Genomic DNA, 7,175 nt, shown 5'->3' with positions numbered 1-7,175 from the left:
GTAACTTCAATTCTTTTACATTTACTTAGACATGTCCTATGAGCTAGCATGTGGTCTATTTTGGAGAATGACCCGTGTGCAGCTGAAAAGAATGTGTATTCTGAGTTTGTGGGGTGGAACACTATGCAAACATCTATTAAGTCCATTTGTTCAATAGCTTGGTTCAATTCTAGAATTTCGTTGTTAATTTTTTGTCTAGATGATCTGCCTAACTGTGATAATGGGGTATTGAGATCCCCCACTACAATTGTATTAGAGCTTATTTGGTTTTTCATGTCCATTAATATTTGTTTTGTATAGTTGGGGGCATTCGTATTTGGTGCATATGTATTTAGGATTGTCATCTCTTCCTCTTGGATTGTTCCCTTCACAAGGATGTAATGACCATCTTTGTCTCTCTTAATTAGTTTTGGTTTGAAATCTACTTTGTCTGCAAATAAGATTGCTACCCCTGCTTTTTTCTGGGTTCCTGTCACGTGGAGAGCTGTTTTCCATCTTTTACTTTCAGTGTATGAATTTCTTTTTGAGTTAGGTGTGTTTCTTGTATACAGCATATTGTTGGATTTTGCTTCTTAATCCATTCTGTCAGTCTATTTCTTTTGATTGGTGAATTGAGGGCATTAACATTGATAGTTATAGGTTCAGCGCCTCTGTTCCCATGGCGCTGTGGCGCGGCTCCGCCTGCTCGGGCTTCCTCGAGCTGGCCGTGGGGTGGTCTTTCTGCTGGAGCCGGAGCTGCCAGGCTAGGTGCTGCGTTCGCTCTGGAGCTCGCTGCAGCTGGGACCCGCGCCACTGGGACCTCTATTCCCCGAGGGCCGCCTGGCAGCCGCCTGGGACACACTCATCATGCAGCCGGCCCAGCGCTGGCACCGCGTGGCCGTGGGTTGAGTGCCCAGGGGGCCTGGATCTCTGGGCCTCCCCGGACAGTGTGGGCGTCCCAGGCCTCCGAGGTCCGCTTTGCAGGTTGGGCGGCTGGGCGGCTGGGAGGTCCAGGCCCACGGGGTTCCGGAGTCCCGGGGGGCGTGGGGGGGGGCGCCGGTCGTCTGGGCCGAGGCGCTATCGACCCTGCTGCAGGGACTCAGCAGAGCGCTTGCCCACTCCCTTGGGCCCGGCTCCTCATCCTTATGGGATCAGCGCGCAAAACCTCTTGTGACCCCCTTCATGTGACCTTCCTGCTCGATCCTCCCACCCCCAGCTTTCAGCCCCTGCCCCTCGGCGACTGTTATTTGGCAGAGATGCTTCAACTTCCTCATTTTGACGCATTCTTCCTCTTGCTTCTGAACTTGCTGAAGATGAATGGTCTCTGCCTTTATCTACCGACTTTCTTCATGTTTTGGTTTCAGTTTCATAACGCTATCTAGTTTGGAGACCACCACTCTGCCGAAACTCCTGATTTTCAAATTCAGCCTTTTATTTTAGTCTGCACGATCTGCCCTCTGCAGCCTTCCACGCGTTTAACACGCCCTTCTTGAAGCTTTTCTTCCTCTGACTTCGGTGACATTGCATATTTAAGGTTCTGGCAAATCACAGTGCCTCCTTTCTTTGTGCTCCTCCCAGGAATGTAATTATTACCGTTACATTAACTTTAGTCCCTGTCTTGGTTCCACTTGCCTTTCATGCCTAACTTAAAAGGCATTGTGCAAAAGCAGACCTCTCAAGGGCCAGGGATTTAGCTTAGTGACACTACACCTGCCTCGCAAGTGCAACATCCTGAGTTTGGTCCCCAGTTCGATCCCTGGTACAAAAAACAAACAAATCTCTCAAGTACCCTGCGATTTTGTGTAAATGTTGGGACCAAGAGGGGTCAGATAGAGTAAAGTTATTCTGAAGACTGAATGAAATAAGCCATGTTCTCTAGTACGGCATCAGCCTTTGAAAGCACTCAAATGTTAGCTAATCAGCACATGTGTTGGTTAAGATGTGTCTGCTTTTACCTCTTTCAAGTTTGGGCTCTTTTCACTCACTTTATTAGATTAGTTGCCCTCCCTGGCATTATGCATGTTCATTCAACAAATACCCATCAGCTACATGATTCACTCTAGCTTCTGAGGACTCAAATATGGTAAAGCAAAGTCTCTGCTTCATTTACTAGGAAATTGATACTGTATATACATTACTGAAGTAATTGTCTTGGCCTGACAGGACAAAATCATAGACTGATGACTTCAACAATAGAAATTTATTTTCTCTTGGTTCCAGAGCTGATAATCCAAAATTAAGGTGCTAATGTGTTTGGGGGTTTTGCTTTTTTGTTTTGTTTTACTCACTGTGTAGCCCAGGCTGCCCTTGAGCTCACAGCAGTCCTCCTGCCCTAGCCTCCCAAGTGCTAGGATGAGAGGCCTGTACCGCCATGCCCGGCTGGTGTGTTTGGTCAAGGCCTTTTTTCTAGCTTGCAGATGGCCAGCTTCTCACTGTGGCCTTCAGTCTGTGCACATGCGCCTCCTGTGTCTCTGCCTTTTATGTGGACACCGGTCCTGACCTCATTTAACCTTCATTACTTCCTTCCAGGTACAGTCACATTGAGGGTTAGGGCTTCAAAATGGGACTTTTTGGTCGGGCAGGAAATGCTAATGTCTATAAAAGTTGTGAAAAGTGCTTTACTGAACTAGTGGTAAAAACAAAGTTGTCATGGTATCCCTAAGAAGGGTAACAAATTCTTCCCAGAATAGGACATCAGAAAAAGCCCCAGAAAGTCACTATTGCTATGTTGTAAATCACCCCAAAACTTAGTAGCTTAAAACAGTAACCATTTTATGATCTTTTGTTATTAGAGTTTTTTGTCTTTTTGTTTTTGTGGTACTGAAGATTGCTAGGCAGTTGCTCTACCACCTGGTACATCTCCAGCCCTTAATTTTATTTTGAGGCAGGGTCTGGCTAAGCTACCTGCTCAGGAGGTTTGGTTGACTCACCAGAGTTAGTTGTAGGATCCTTTGAGAGAGGTCCCCTTATGTCCTTTGTCCTTGTTGACCTTGGAGAGCCAGAGCTAAAATACTGTCTATATTCTTAGCCCAATTAACTTTTTATAGCAAAACATTTATTGGTACATTTTAGGCATACATAATGATTACACTTATCATAGGGAATGTGCACCTATGCATGGTATATCCTGCCTCTTTTTTTCCATTCCCCACCTCCCCACAAACCCCTCCCCTCCCTATGTACAAAAGCTTTGTTTCCATTCCCAGTTACCTCTTCAGCTTTGGTCTCTGAGCCTTAGTTGTTGAACACCCAGGAGGTCAGTTATACCAGTACTAAAGTAGGAGCAGTAAGTTTAACTATCTCATCTGAATATTGAGTACCTTGAAATATAAAATATGGCCAGAGAACTTTTTTTTTTTTTTATCAATCTGGCTTGTCTTAGAAGTCAAATTTCTGTAGATATTAACAGATAACAGTTGTAAGGTTTTACTAGAAAAGTTTAAAATCGAGAGCAAACATGTATCTTAGCTTAACAATTACGGTGACATTATACTAGAACCATTGGGGTTATAAAATATATTTAAATTCTCACTTTAGTATAAAATAACTGTTTAGTCAGTCACCTTTATCCAATTATATGAATAAACTTATCTAAATTTGTTAACTTTTTATTTTTTTAATTTATCTTTTTTAAAAACAGTATCCAACCACTGTGGAAATCAGAATGGAGATATCTCAAAGAACTAGGACTGGAAGTCCCATTTGACCCAGCTATTCCCCTGCTGGGTATCTTCCCCAAAGAATTAAAAGAATCATACCACAGTGATATATGTACACCCATGTTCATAGCAGCACAATTTCTAATAGCTAAAACTTGGAAACAGCCCAATTGCCTATCAACTGGAGACTGGATACAGAAAATGTGGTTTTTAAATAAAATGGAGTACTACTCAGCCATGAAAAATGAGAAATTACATTTATAGCTAAATGGATGCACACTGAGGTGATATTCTTTTTTTTTTTTTTTTTGGTACCAGGGATTGAACTCAGGTCCTTGTGCTTTCGAGGCAGGCAGCAGAACCACTGAGCTAAATCCCCCCCAGCCCATGAGGCAATACTCTTGTTTTTTGTTTTGTTTTGTTTTTTGGTACCAGAGATTAAACTCGGGACCTTGTGCTTATAAGGCAGGTGGCAGAACCACTGAGCTAAATCCCTGGCCCCAGTGAGGCATTAAATAGGACACATGTAAATACTGAATAGTTTCTCTAGTGTGAGAAACTGAAAGTGTAAATAAGGAGGGGCTGGGGATTTAGCTCAGTGGTTCCACTACCTGCCTCAAAACCACAAGGTCCTGAGTTCGATTCCTGGTACCCAACCCCCCCCCCCAAAAAAAGAGAGATGAAAGTGTAAATAAGGACTAAAAGGTATAAATGAAATAGGAAGAAAAGGGGCAAAGGGGGAGGGGAAGTGGGAGGGATTGGGGAAAGAAAAGAAGGGAATGGAATTAATATGAGAAAAGGAAAATATGGAAATAAAGTCTTTGTAAATAGGGAGGGATGGAGGGGTTGAAGGGAGGGCAGGGGAAGGGGAATAAAGAACCAAGAGAGATTATGTAAAGGTCCAAATTTCCAATGATGAATGTCATTATATTGTATACCTAAAATGTACCAATAAAATTAATTTTAAAAAAACATTGATAGTTATAATTGATAGATATTGACTCATCCTTGTCATGATGTTTTACTATCGGTGGCTCTTTTATTTCTTGTTTTCTTGTTTTTTTGTGGGTTTTTTCCATTTCCCTTTAGTTTCTTACCTTGCCTGGTGGCTTCCCTCTTTTGAACCTCATGGAGTTGTGATCTTCCTTGTCTTTTTCTAGGATATTGCTTAGGATTGTTTGGAGTGCTGGTTTGGTGTTCATGAAATTTTTCAGGTGTTTTTTGTTGTGAAAGTATCTAATTTCCCCATCAATTTTGAAAGATAATTTTGCAGGATACAACAGTCTAGGTTGAAAGTTATTTTTTTTTAGGACTTGAAATACTTGACTCCAGGCTCTCCTTGACTTGAGGGTTTGTGTTGAAAAATCTGCCATGGTTCTTTTTGGGGTTTTTTTGCAGAAATAATTACCTTTGTGGCTGTGTTTTTCATCTTCCATCCATCCGTAGATCCTGCTCATAGTAATATGAGCCATTATTGATTAACTTTAGCAACTTCTCATGTAAGTTTTGTCTAAGAGATGTGGTTTCCTGTTCAGTCTCCTCCAGACGTTTTCTCACATAAGGTGTTGTCTGAATTACAATCAAAGTCCTGTTTAAATCCCGGTCATCAATTTCATAATCTCAATCTTTATCAGACCAATCAGTAAATGTGTTTTTTCCTGCATTTATTCCATCTCCTCATCAAATAGAGAATCAAGTTCTTGTTATTGTTCCCCTGAAAGACACTATTGATTTGATCCCTCTTCAGGTATAGGTATTGACTCCTTTAATTGGACTGGGGACAGGTGATGCCTCTTTACTTCTATCCAAGGCTCTGAATCCAAGTCAGGTAAACTGGTAGCCAAACCTCTAACCATTCCTTGAAGACTACTTGTTTCAGTATTTTCTTTGGAATCAAGGGGCTTCCAGTTCTTGGAGAATTTGGGGCAGACTCTGACTGTGAGCAAAAGGCTTGGCCTGGTACGAACTCCAGACAACCAATCAGTCGAGACAAATCTGTTTGTGGCACGATTCATGGAGCAGGGCCTGGGATGGGCCATTTTTCTGGTTCTACCCTTTTTCTCATTTTCTTATCCACAATCTCAACTTCTGTGCTATCCTTCCGTGCCTCTAAGGTGAGATTAAGGTTTGTGGTGAGCGCCTGAACACGGTGAAAACCAGCGATCAGAGAAATAGGCAAGAAACCTTGTTCATCCATCTTTCTCCAAAGAAAGAAGTCTCGTTCCAAATTTTCTATACTGAAATAATATTCCATTTGGCATTTAATATATTCTTTAAGCAGTGTCTCCTCCACAGGAAGCACCTGTACGCCTGTCCCATTGTCACAGTAGCGCGTCCCACTGGCGGGGAATCCCCTCGGAGATGGCTCATCAGTCCTTGCACCGAGCTCTCCATATCCGGGCGTAGACTCAGAGTCCAGTCGAGGATTTCCCTGCCTCGTCCTCTTCCCCATCCTTGGCCTCTTCCTCGGCCTCTAAAGGACCCTCGGACAGTGCCACCCTCACTTCTCACACTGGAGACTTCATCTCGATCATCTCTTTTTCCTCTATCTCGCCTCCAGCTTCGTGTAGCTTTTCTCCTGTTAGTATGTGCTGACTTACTTGCTTCAGCTTGACACCGTGAGTTATTCCGGGATCCAGGTCCTTCTCGGCTGTCTGGCCCGAGATCATCTAAGTGGAGCGGTACCCACTCGTGCTCATTAGCTCTCGCTCGCTGATTACTTGATTGAGCCTCATCCTCACTCATGTCTTCACCAGGACCATTGAATTTTGTTTCCCGGTTTTCTTTGCTCTCACTGTTACTTCTCTTTTCAATCTTCTCTTCTTTTTCTTTTCTAATTTGTGGCTTCTTACTTTCTTGGCTTAGGACACTCTGAAATCCAGTGTTCACTAATTCACCTGAGGTTGGCCAAACAGCCATATTGCTGAAATCGCTGGCCTTGTTGGATTTCTTTGTCTTGAGTATTCCTGCTTTTATAGGTTTTGGGGCACTGAGCTGTGCTTCCAGGGTGTCGGGGCAGGGGCGGCGACAGCTCCGTCGCGGCGAGGGGCAGGTGCTGCGACGGCTTTTTGGTCCAGGGGTTCTCTTTAGGCGGTGGCGGTTGCGGCTTCTCCTCGGGGCCGGTCGCGGCCAGCTCCTCCTGGGCGTCCTGGGCCGGCGGACCCCGAGGCTCCCCGGCGGAGGAGCCCCCTGAGCCGCACGCCTTGTGCGCCAGGTGCAGTGCCAGGGGCCGCACGGGCACGGCCTCCTGAGGCTCGCAGCGCCCCAGCACCGTGGCCGGCGACTGCTTGCCCCGCGCTCCCGCGCTGAGGGCAGCCGTGGCCTCTGCCGTGATTCTGATGGGCTTTCCTTTATAGGTGATTTGTTTCTTTTCTCTAACTGCCTGTAGAATTTTGTTCTTCTGTTGGGTTTCTGGGATCTTGATTATTATGTGTCCAGGCATAGATTTTTTTTTGATCATGGCTAGTTGGAGTTCTATATGCCTCACTTATCTGTATGTCCAATTCTCCACCTCTGTCTGGGAAGTTTTCTACTAGT

General features: G+C 44.4%; 1 pseudogene; it reads right to left on the bottom strand.

The window, feature by feature from the left end:
- Nucleotides 1–801: 801 nt before the first annotated feature.
- Nucleotides 802–6,628, bottom strand: LOC101710112 (la-related protein 1B pseudogene; annotated as a pseudogene).
- Between the last annotated feature and the right edge of the window lie 547 nt (nucleotides 6,629–7,175).

The sequence above is a fragment of the Heterocephalus glaber genome, unplaced genomic scaffold, assembly GCF_053883595.1.
Source record: "Heterocephalus glaber isolate CG9 unplaced genomic scaffold, H.glaber_assembly_v1.0 deba00001781, whole genome shotgun sequence".
NCBI lineage: Eukaryota > Metazoa > Chordata > Mammalia > Rodentia > Bathyergidae > Heterocephalus > Heterocephalus glaber.
The sequence above is the reverse complement of the archived record's forward strand: the minus strand, read 5'-3'. Positions and strand labels throughout refer to the sequence as shown.